Genomic DNA, 13385 nt, shown 5'->3' with positions numbered 1-13385 from the left:
AACCACTATAAGGTCTAGTGAGGTGCTGTGGGGTTTTCATGAGACTGTCTACTAATAAACCACTATAAGGTCTAGTGAGGTGGTGTTTTCATGAGACTGTCTACTAATAAACCACTATAAGGTCTAGTGAGGTGCTGTGGGGTTTTCATGAGACTGTCTACTAATAAACCACTATAAGGTCTAGTGAGGTGCTGTGGAGTTTTCATTAGACTGCCTACGAATAAGCCACTAACCCTAACCTTAACCCCAACGCCTAAGTTTAAATAGCCTATGTCCTCATAGGGAAGGGACGTGGGAAATTTCCCCACGACGGAGAATTGTACTTGTTTTACTATCCTTGTGGGGATTTTAGGTAACACACACACACACACACACACACACACACACACACACACACACACACACACACACACACACACACACACACACACACACACACACACACACACACACACCCTAAAAATAAAATAGGTCTGACAACATTCAAACCGTCCAGTATATTTGCGGCCTGGTAATTTTTCAGTGTGAATTACTAAGAAAAACTATGACAAAAAGAGAAGAGGAAGTTCCATCAGTGTCTGTTTACATTTGTTTTCTAGTGACGGTGAGAAAGAGCTCTGGCTGTACACCCGTTTCAACATGGTAAGAGTACTTCTATATTATTTTATCTTTGTTCAAGTTCAACTTGTTCATTGGCAGGTACTAAAATAAATACATACCTTGGAATGATTTGGTTAGAGCTCTCACACAGTAGTATAAATACACACACAGTAGGAGGATCTGAATCACCATAAAGGCTATTTGATAGACCCTTGTGGTGGTCTGGATGTGAAGATCCCACTATGGAGAAAAATATAGTTGTAGTATTAGAATAGAATGATTTGTTAAAACCAGGTTTAATTATCCATTTTGTATTATGTATGTTGTACTTATGAACAGGTGTTCCTCTTATTAGGCCTTGTGTGTCATCTCATACTTTCATATCATGGTACATCTTCTGATATTATTTTGCATTGAGTATACTGCACATGAAGTATGTTCTGTCATGATGATGACTGGTTAGTATACTGTACATGAAGTATGTTCTGTCATGATGATGATGATGACTGGTTAGTATACTGTACATGAAGTATGTTCTGTCATGATGATGACTGGTTAGTATACTGTACATGAAGTATGTTCTGTCATGATGACTGGTTAGTATACTGTACATGAAGTATGTTCTGTCATGATGATGACTGGTTAGTATATTGTACATGAAGTATGTTCTGTCATGATGATGATGATGACTGGTTAGTATACTGTACATGAAGTATGTTCTGTCATGATGATGACTGGTTAGTATACTGTACATGAAGTATGTTCTGTCATGATGACTGGTTAGTATACTGTACATGAAGTATGTTCTGTCATGATGATGACTGGTTAGTATACTGTACATGAAGTATGTTCTGTCATGATGATGACTGGTTAGTATACTGTACATGAAGTATGTTCTGTCATGATGACTGGTTAGTATACTGTACATGAAGTATGTTCTGTCATGATGATGACTGGTTAGTATACTGTACATGAAGTATGTTCTGTCATGATGATGACTGGTTAGTATACTGTACATGAAGTATGTTCTGTCATGATGATGATGTTGACTGGTTAGTATACTGTACATGAAGTATGTTCTGTCATGATGATGATGTTGACTGGTTAGTATACTGTACATGAAGTATGTTCTGTCATGATGATGACTGGTTAGTATACTGTACATGAAGTATGTTCTGTCATGATGATGACTGGTTAGTATACTGTACATGAAGTATGTTCTGTCATGATGACTGGTTAGTATACTGTACATGAAGTATGTTATGTCATGATGATGACTGGTTAGAATATTGTACATGAAGTATGTTCTGTCATGATGATGATGATGACTGGTTAGTATACTGTACATGAAGTATGTTCTGTCATGATGTTGATGTTGACTGGTTAGTATACTGTACATGAAGTATGTTCTGTCATGATGATGATGATGACTGGTTAGTATACTGTACATGGAGTATGTTCTGTCATGATGATGACTGGTTAGTATACTGTACATGAAGTATGTTCTGTCATGTTGACTGGTTAGTATACTGTACATGAAGTATGTTCTGTCATGATGATGATGTTGACTGGTTAGTATACTGTACATGAAGTATGTTCTGTCATGATGATGACTGGTTAGTATACTGTACATGAAGTATGTTCTGTCATGATGATGACTGGTTAGTATACTGTACATGAAGTATGTTCTGTCATGATGATGATGTTGACTGGTTAGTATACTGTACATGAAGTATGTTCTGTCATGATGATGTTGACTGGTTAGTATACTGTACATGAAGTATGTTCTGTTATGATGATGATGATGACTGGTTAGTATACTGTACATGAAGTATGTTCTGTCATGATGATGATGATGACTGGTTAGTATACTGTACATGAAGTATGTTCTGTCATGATGATGACTGGTTAGTATACTGTACATGAAGTATGTTCTGTCATGATGATGTTGACTGGTTAGTATACTGTACATGAAGTATGTTCTGTCATGATGATGACTGGTTAGTATACTGTACATGAAGTATGTTCTGTCATGATGTTGACTGGTTAGTATACTGTACATGAAGTATGTTCTGTCATGATGTTGACTGGTTAGTATACTGTACATGAAGTATGTTCTGTCATGATGATGATGATGACTGGTTAGTATACTGTACATGAAGTATGTTCTGTCATGTTGACTGGTTAGTATACTGTACATGAAGTATGTTCTGTCATGATGACTGGTTAGTATACTGTACATGAAGTATGTTCTGTCATGATGATGTTGACTGGTTAGTATACTGTACATGAAGTATGTTCTGTCATGATGATGATGATGACTGGTTAGTATACTGTACATGAAGTATGTTCTGTCATGATGATGTTGACTGGTTAGTATACTGTACATGAAGTATGTTCTGTCATGATGATGACTGGTTAGTATACTGTACATGAAGTATGTTCTGTCATGATGATGATGTTGACTGGTTAGTATACTGTACATGAAGTATGTTCTGTTATGATAGTGATGCTGACTGGTTAGTATACTGTACATGAAGTATGTTCTGTCATGATGACTGGTTAGTATACTGTACATGAAGTATGTTCTGTCATGATGATGATGTTGACTGGTTAGTATACTGTACATGAAGTATGTTCTGTCATGTTGACTGGTTAGTATACTGTACATGAAGTATGTTCTGTCATGATGATGATGTTGACTGGTTGGCATATTGTACATGAAGTATGTTCTGTCATGATGATGATGTTGACTGGTTGGCATATTGTACATGAAGTATGTTCTGTCATGATGATGTTGTTGACTGGTTAGTATACTGTACATGAAGTATGTTCTGTCATGATGATGTTGACTGGTTAGTATACTGTACATGAAGTATGTTCTGTCATGATGATGATGTTGACTGGTTAGTATACTGTACATGAAGTATGTTCTGTCATGATGATGTTGACTGGTTAGTATACTGTACATGAAGTATGTTCTGTCATGATGATGACTGGTTAGTATACTGTACATGAAGTATGTTCTGTCATGATGATGATGTTGACTGGTTAGTATACTGTACATGAAGTATGTTCTGTCATGATGATGACTGGTTAGTATACTGTACATGAAGTATGTTCTGTCATGATGATGTTGACTGGTTAGTATACTGTACATGAAGTATGTTCTGTCATGATGATGACTGGTTAGTATACTGTACATGAAGTATGTTCTGTCATGATGATGATGTTGACTGGTTAGTATACTGTACATGAAGTATGTTCTGTCATGATGATGACTGGTTAGTATACTGTACATGAAGTATGTTCTGTCATGATGATGACTGGTTAGTATACTGTACATGAAGTATGTTCTGTCATGATGATGACTGGTTAGTATCCTGTACATGAAGTATGTTCTGTCATGATGATGTTGACTGGTTAGTATACTGTACATGAAGTATGTTCTGTCATGATGATGATGTTGACTGGTTAGTATATTGTACATGAAGTATGTTCTGTTATGATAGTGATGCTGACTGGTTAGTATATTGTACATGAAGTATGTTCTGTCATGATGATGATGATGACTAGTTAGTACACTGTACATGAAGTATGTTCTGTCATGATGATGATGTTGACTGGTTAGTATATTGTACATGAAGTATGTTCTGTTATGATAGTGATGCTGACTGGTTAGTATATTGTACATGAAGTATGTTCTGTCATGATGATGATGTTGACTGGTTAGTATACTGTACATGAAGTATGTTCTGTCATGATGATGACTGGTTAGTATACTGTACATGAAGTATGTTCTGTCATGATGATGACTGGTTAGTATACTGTACATGAAGTATGTTCTGTCATGATGATGATGTTGACTGGTTAGTATACTGTACATGAAGTATGTTCTGTCATGATGTTGACTGGTTAGTATACTGTACATGAAGTATGTTCTGTCATGATGATGACTGGTTAGTATACTGTACATGAAGTATGTTCTGTCATGATGATGATGTTGACTGGTTAGTATACTGTACATGAAGTATGTTCTGTCATGATGATGACTGGTTAGTATACTGTACATGAAGTATGTTCTGTCATGATGATGACTGGTTAGTATACTGTACATGAAGTATGTTCTGTCATGATGATGACTGGTTAGTATACTGTACATGAAGTATGTTCTGTCATGATGATGATGTTGACTGGTTAGTATACTGTACATGAAGTATGTTCTGTCATGATGATGATGTTGACTGGTTAGTATACTGTACATGAAGTATGTTCTGTCATGATGATGATGTTGACTGGTTAGTATACTGTACATGAAGTATGTTCTGTCATGATGATGACTGGTTAGTATACTGTACATGAAGTATGTTCTGTCATGATGATGACTGGTTAGTATACTGTACATGAAGTATGTTCTGTCATGATGATGATGTTGACTGGTTAGTATACTGTACATGAAGTATGTTCTGTCATGATGATGACTGGTTAGTATACTGTACATGAAGTATGTTCTGTCATGATGACTGGTTAGTATACTGTACATGAAGTATGTTCTGTCATGATGATGATGATGACTGGTTAGTATACTGTACATGAAGTATGTTCTGTCATGATGATGACTGGTTAGTATACTGTACATGAAGTATGTTCTGTCATGATGATGATGATGACTGGTTAGTATACTGTACATGAAGTATGTTCTGTCATGATGATGACTGGTTAGTATATTGTACATGAAGTATGTTCTGTCATGATGATGATGTTGACTGGTTAGTATACTGTACATGAAGTATGTTCTGTCATGATGATGATGTTGACTGGTTAGTATACTGTACATGAAGTATGTTCTGTCATGATGATGATGTTGACTGGTTAGTATATTGTACATGAAGTATGTTCTGTTATGATAATGATGCTGACTGGTTAGTATATTGCACATGAAGTATGTTCTGTCATGATGATGATGATGAATGGTTAGTATATTGTACATGAAGTATGTTCTGTCATGATAATGATGTTGACTGGTTAGTATACTGTACATGAAGTATGTTCTGTCATGATAATGATGTTGACTGGTTAGTATACTGTACATGAAGTATGTTCTGTCATGATGACTGGTTAGTATACTGTACATGAAGTATGTTCTGTCATGATGATGACTGGTTAGTATATTGTACATGAAGTATGTTCTGTCATGATGATGACTGGTTAGTATACTGTACATGAAGTATGTTCTGTCATGATGATGTTGACTGGTTAGTATATTGTACATGAAGTATGTTCTGTCATGATGATGATGTTGACCGGTTAGTATACTGTACATGAAGTATGTTCTGTCATGATGATGACTGGTTAGTATACTGTACATGAAGTATGTTCTGTCATGATGACTGGTTAGTATACTGTACATGAAGTATGTTCTGTCATGATGACTGGTTAGTATACTGTACATGAAGTATGTTCTGTCATGATGTTGACTGGTTAGTATATTGTACATGAAGTATGTTCTGTCATGATGATGATGTTGACTGGTTAGTATACTGTACATGAAGTATGTTCTGTCATGTTGACTGGTTAGTATACTGTACATGAAGTATGTTCTGTCATGATGATGATGTTGACTGGTTAGTATACTGTACATGAAGTATGTTCTGTCATGATGATGACTGGTTAGTATACTGTACATGAAGTATGTTCTGTCATGATGATGACTGGTTAGTATACTGTACATGAAGTATGTTCTGTCATGATAATGATGTTGACTGGTTAGTATACTGTACATGAAGTATGTTCTGTCATGATGATGACTGGTTAGTATATTGTACATGAAGTATGTTCTGTCATGATGATGATGTTGACTGGTTAGTATACTGTACATGAAGTATGTTCTGTCATGTTGACTGGTTAGTATACTGTACATGAAGTATGTTCTGTCATGATGATGATGTTGACTGGTTAGTATACTGTACATGAAGTATGTTCTGTCATGATGATGACTGGTTAGTATACTGTACATGAAGTATGTTCTGTCATGATGATGACTGGTTAGTATACTGTACATGAAGTATGTTCTGTCATGATAATGATGTTGACTGGTTAGTATACTGTACATGAAGTATGTTCTGTTATGATGATGATGTTGACTGGTTAGTATACTGTACATGAAGTATGTTCTGTCATGATGATGATGTTGACTGGTTAGTATACTGTACATGAAGTATGTTCTGTCATGATAATGATGTTGACTGGTTAGTATACTGTACATGAAGTATGTTCTGTCATGATGACTGGTTAGTATACTGTACATGAAGTATGTTCTGTCATGATGTTGACTGGTTAGTATATTGTACATGAAGTATGTTCTGTCATGATGATGATCTTGACCGGTTAGTATACTGTACATGAAGTATGTTCTGTTATGATAATGATGCTGACTGGTTAGTATACTGTACATGAAGTATGTTCTGTCATGATGATGACTGGTTAGTATCCTGTACATGAAGTATGTTCTGTCATGATGATGATGTTGACTGGTTAGTATACTGTACATGAAGTATGTTCTGTCATGATGATGACTGGTTAGTATACTGTACATGAAGTATGTTCTGTCATGATGTTGACTGGTTAGTATATTGTACATGAAGTATGTTCTGTCATGATGATGATGATGACTGGTTAGTATACTGTACATGAAGTATGTTCTGTCATGATGATGACTGGTTAGTATACTGTACATGAAGTATGTTCTGTCATGATGATGATGTTGACCGGTTAGTATACTGTACATGAAGTATGTTCTGTCATGATGACTGGTTAGTATCCTGTACATGAAGTATGTTCTGTCATGATGACTGGTTAGTATACTGTACATGAAGTATGTTCTGTCATGATGATGACTGGTTAGTATACTGTACATGAAGTATGTTCTGTCATGATGATGATGTTGACTGGTTAGTATATTGTACATGAAGTATGTTATGTCATGATGATGACTGGTTAGTATACTGTACATGAAGTATGTTCTGTTATGATGATGATGTTGACCGGTTAGTATACTGTACATGAAGTATGTTCTGTCATGTTGACTGGTTAGTATACTGTACATGAAGTATGTTCTGTCATGATGATGATGTTGACTGGTTAGTATACTGTACATGAAGTATGTTCTGTCATGATGTTGATGTTGACTGGTTAGTATACTGTACATGAAGTATGTTCTGTCATGATGTTGACTGGTTAGTATACTGTACATGAAGTATGTTCTGTCATGATGACTGGTTAGTATACTGTACATGAAGTATGTTCTGTCATGATGACTGGTTAGTATACTGTACATGAAGTATGTTCTGTCATGATGACTGGTTAGTATACTGTACATGAAGTATGTTCTGTCATGATGTTGACTGGTTAGTATACTGTACATGAAGTATGTTCTGTCATGATGATGATCTTGACCGGTTAGTATACTGTACATGAAGTATGTTCTGTCATGATGTTGACTGGTTAGTATACTGTACATGAAGTATGTTCTGTCATGATGATGATGTTGACTGGTTAGTATACTGTACATGAAGTATGTTCTGTCATGATGTTGACTGGTTAGTATACTGTACATGAAGTATGTTCTGTCATGTTGACTGGTTAGTATACTGTACATGAAGTATGTTCTGTCATGATGTTGACTGGTTAGTATATTGTACATGAAGTATGTTCTGCCATGATGATGATCTTGACCGGTTAGTATACTGTACATGAAGTATGTTCTGTCATGTTGACTGGTTAGTATACTGTACATGAAGTATGTTATGTCATGTTGACTGGTTAGTATACTGTACATGAAGTATGTTCTGTCATGATGATGATGATGACTGGTTAGTATACTGTACATGAAGTATGTTCTGTCATGTTGACTGGTTAGTAGACTGTACATGAAGTATGTTCTGTCATGTTGACCGGTTAGTATACTGTACATGAAGTATGTTCTGTCATGTTGACTGGTTAGTATACTGTACATGAAGTATGTTCTGTCATGTTGACTGGTTAGTATACTGTACATGAAGTATGTTCTGTCATGATGACTGGTTAGTATACTGTACATGAAGTATGTTCTGTCATGATGATGACTGGTTAGTATATTGTACATGAAGTATGTTCTGTCATGATGTTGACTGGTTAGTATACTGTACATGAAGTATGTTCTGTCATGATGATGACTGGTTAGTATATTGTACATGAAGTATGTTCTGTCATGATGATGACTGGTTAGTATACTGTACATGAAGTATGTTCTGTCATGATGACTGGTTAGTATACTGTACATGAAGTATGTTATGTCATGATGATGACTGGTTAGTATACTGTACATGAAGTACGTTCTGTCATGATGATGATGTTGACTGGTTAGTATATTGTACATGAAGTATGTTCTGTTATGATAGTGATGTTGACTGGTTAGTATACTGTACATGAAGTATGTTCTGTCATGATGATGACTGGTTAGTATACTGTACATGAAGTATGTTCTGTCATGATGATGATGTTGACTGGTTAGTATATTGTACATGAAGTATGTTCTGTCATGATGATGATGTTGACTGGTTAGTATACTGTACATGAAGTATGTTCTGTCATGATGATGATGTTGACTGGTTAGTATACTGTACATGAAGTATGTTCTGTCATGATGATGATGTTGACTGGTTAGTATACTGTACATGAAGTATGTTCTGTCATGATGACTGGTTAGTATACTGTACATGAAGTATGTTCTGTCATGATGATGACTGGTTAGTATACTGTACATGAAGTATGTTCTGTCATGATGATGACTGGTTAGTATATTGTACATGAAGTATGTTCTGTCATGATGATGACTGGTTAGTATACTGTACATGAAGTATGTTCTGTCATGATGATGATGATGACTGGTTAGTATACTGTACATGAAGTATGTTCTGTCATGATGATGACTGGTTAGAATATTGTACATGAAGTATGTTCTGTCATGATGATGATGATGACTGGTTAGTATACTGTACATGAAGTATGTTCTGTCATGATGATGATGTTGACTGGTTAGTATACTGTACATGAAGTATGTTCTGTCATGATGATGATGATGACTGGTTAGTATACTGTACATGAAGTATGTTCTGTCATGATGATGATGATGACTGGTTAGTATACTGTACATGAAGTATGTTCTGTCATGATAATGATGTTGACTGGTTAGTATACTGTACATGAAGTATGTTCTGTCATGATGATGACTGGTTAGTATACTGTACATGAAGTATGTTCTGTCATGATGATGACTGGTTAGTATACTGTACATGAAGTATGTTCTGTCATGATGATGACTGGTTAGTATACTGTACATGAAGTATGTTCTGTCATGATGATGACTGGTTAGTATATTGTACATGAAGTATGTTCTGTCATGATGATGATGATGAATGGTTAGTATACTGTACATGAAGTATGTTCTGTCATGATGATGATGATGACTGGTTAGTATACTGTACATGAAGTATGTTCTGTCATGATGATGATGATGACTGGTTAGTATACTGTACATGAAGTATGTTCTGTCATGATGATGATGATGACTGGTTAGTATACTGTACATGAAGTATGTTCTGTCATGATGATGATGATGACTGGTTAGTATACTGTACATGAAGTATGTTCTGTCATGATGATGATGATGACTGGTTAGTATACTGTACATGAAGTATGTTCTGTCATGATGATGATGATGACTGGTTAGTATACTGTACATGAAGTATGTTCTGTCATGATGATGATGATGACTGGTTAGTATACTGTACATGAAGTATGTTCTGTCATGATGATGATGATGACTGGTTAGTATACTGTACATGAAGTATGTTCTGTCATGATGATGACTGGTTAGTATATTGTACATGAAGTATGTTCTGTCATGATGATGATGATGACTGGTTAGTATACTGTACATGAAGTATGTTCTGTCATGATGATGACTGGTTAGTATATTGTACATGAAGTATGTTCTGTCATGATGATGATGATGACTGGTTAGTATATTGTACATGAAGTATGTTCTGTCATGATGATGATGATGACTGGTTAGTATACTGTACATGAAGTATGTTCTGTCATGATGATGACTGGTTAGTATACTGTACATGAAGTATGTTCTGTCATGATGATGATGTTGACTGGTTAGTATACTGTACATGAAGTATGTTCTGTCATGATGATGACTGGTTAGTATACTGTACATGAAGTATGTTCTGTCATGATGATGTTGACTGGTTAGTATACTGTACATGAAGTATGTTCTGTCATGATGATGATGTTGACTGGTTAGTATACTGTACATGAAGTATGTTCTGTCATGATGATGATGTTGACTGGTTAGTATACTGTACATGAAGTATGTTCTGTCATGATGATGTTGACTGGTTAGTATACTGTACATGAAGTATGTTCTGTCATGATGATGATGTTGACTGGTTAGTATACTGTACATGAAGTATGTTCTGTCATGATGATGTTGACTGGTTAGTATACTGTACATGAAGTATGTTCTGTCATGATGATGATGATGACTGGTTAGTATACTGTACATGAAGTATGTTCTGTCATGATGATGACTGGTTAGTATACTGTACATGAAGTATGTTCTGTCATGATGATGATGTTGACTGGTTAGTATACTGTACATGAAGTATGTTCTGTCATGATGATGTTGACTGGTTAGTATACTGTACATGAAGTATGTTCTGTCATGATGATGATGATGACTGGTTAGTATACTGTACATGAAGTATGTTCTGTCATGATGACTGGTTAGTATACTGTACATGAAGTATGTTCTGTCATGATGATGACTGGTTAGTATACTGTACATGAAGTATGTTCTGTCATGATGTTGACTGGTTAGTATACTGTACATGAAGTATGTTCTGTCATGATGATGATGACTGGTTAGTATACTGTACATGAAGTATGTTCTGTCATGATGATGATGATGACTGGTTAGTATACTGTACATGAAGTATGTTCTGTCATGATAATGTTGACTGGTTAGTATACTGTACATGAAGTATGTTCTGTCATGATAATGTTGTTGACTGGTTAGTATACTGTACATGAAGTATGTTCTGTTATGATGATGATGATGATGGTGATTTTGTATCCTCTTCTGCACCATCTTCTATCTCTGCAGGGTGCCGAATCTCAACACTCCAACCTGGTAATCACCCTGCTCATGACTACAGGTAAACTAGTTGAGATTAAATATTATTTTAGTTGTATTTGTTTGTTTACCTCCTGAAAAGGATTGATCTGGATGTATGACGTTGTTGAGCATATAGCAGTATACAGTCATACAGGGAAAATAGTTTCCAGTTGACAACTAAACCTCACAGTACTTCTCTTTTGGTGGTTTTTCTCTAACACTTGGAACTCTCTAAGAACAGATTTCAACACCACAAATGTATTTCTTACTTCTTGGAACTTCTTCTTTAGTTTGTCAGTTAAAAACACATTCACCACAAGAGGTTTCCCATAGTATATAGTGTGAGACCATCTTCAGTATCAATTCATTAATGATGGAATTAGGATTCAGCTTCCTGATGTGTGACCTATGTTTCAGGGTGTCTGGGTCAGGACAACTGGAGTGTGACTTACACCCCCAGGAAAGTCTGCTCCTTAGAGGGCTCTTCTGTGACCATGCCCTGCTCTTACACATTTCCCAAGGGTCACAAAGTCACAACAGCTTTCTGGTTCAAAGGTCAAGTGCCTGGTGCTGAGTCTCTGGATCTGAATTTGAACCCTGAGTACAAAGGTCGTGTGGAGTATCTAGGGGACAGTAATCAACTCTGTACACTGAGAATCACAGACCTGAGAGAGAGCGATTCAGGAACCTACAGCTTCCTGTTTGGGACTGACGTCAATCCTGGGGGGTGGTTGGGGAATCCAGGAGTCAGGTTAAATGTGACAGGTAAGGCCAGGGCATGAATTCATCCACATGAATATGGATAAAATCGTTGTCTGTCAATGTTCAACCCAAGTCAGCCATTTTCGGACGAGTTGCATAGGCACAAAGTCTGCACAAAGGCCGACAAAAGCATATACGTAGAAAAAGAAGGGAAGCGCTGCTAAGGTACACAATAGTAGATGTTGGTAGACAGAAGGTGCTCTATGGTAAAAGGGGTAAATTGGTTATCAAAAAGAAAGGAGGACCAAGGCCCTCTTCATATAAAACAAAGTTTAAAGACTCCAACGCATTTCAGCTGCATGGACTTCGTCAGGGAGTACAAAGATATTATAATACAATGTCCTCTTTTGAACAGCTTATTTTTTTGGGGGGGAAAAGCTGTTCAAAAGAGGACATTGTATTATAATTTCTTTGCCCCCCCCCCCCCCCCCCCCCCCCGACAAAGGCCATGCAGCTGAAACGCGTTGGAGTTTTTAAATTTTGTTTCAATTGAACATGCCATACAAATAAAGGCATTTTAGTGAATTATATGAAGAGTGACTTGGTCCTCTATTCTTTTTGAAAAGCATATGCATCTTTCAGACTGACAATCATCTCCGCTGTCCATCGTCCGTCAGCAGATTACTCCCATTGGAAAAAAACATTGGCTTCATCTGTAGTTTTAAGAAACAATAAAATAGGAGAATCTTGTACAAGCTTTGGGAGGAGAATGTATTATACTTTATGTTACTGTCTGTTATTTTCCTGGATTGACTTGATCTAATAAAGCTATTTTTTTTTAAATCAAATCAAAACT

The sequence above is a fragment of the Salvelinus fontinalis genome, chromosome 2 (assembly GCF_029448725.1).
Source record: "Salvelinus fontinalis isolate EN_2023a chromosome 2, ASM2944872v1, whole genome shotgun sequence".
In the NCBI taxonomy this organism is placed as follows: Eukaryota; Metazoa; Chordata; class Actinopteri; order Salmoniformes; family Salmonidae; genus Salvelinus; species Salvelinus fontinalis.
This window is presented reverse-complemented; position numbering follows the sequence as displayed.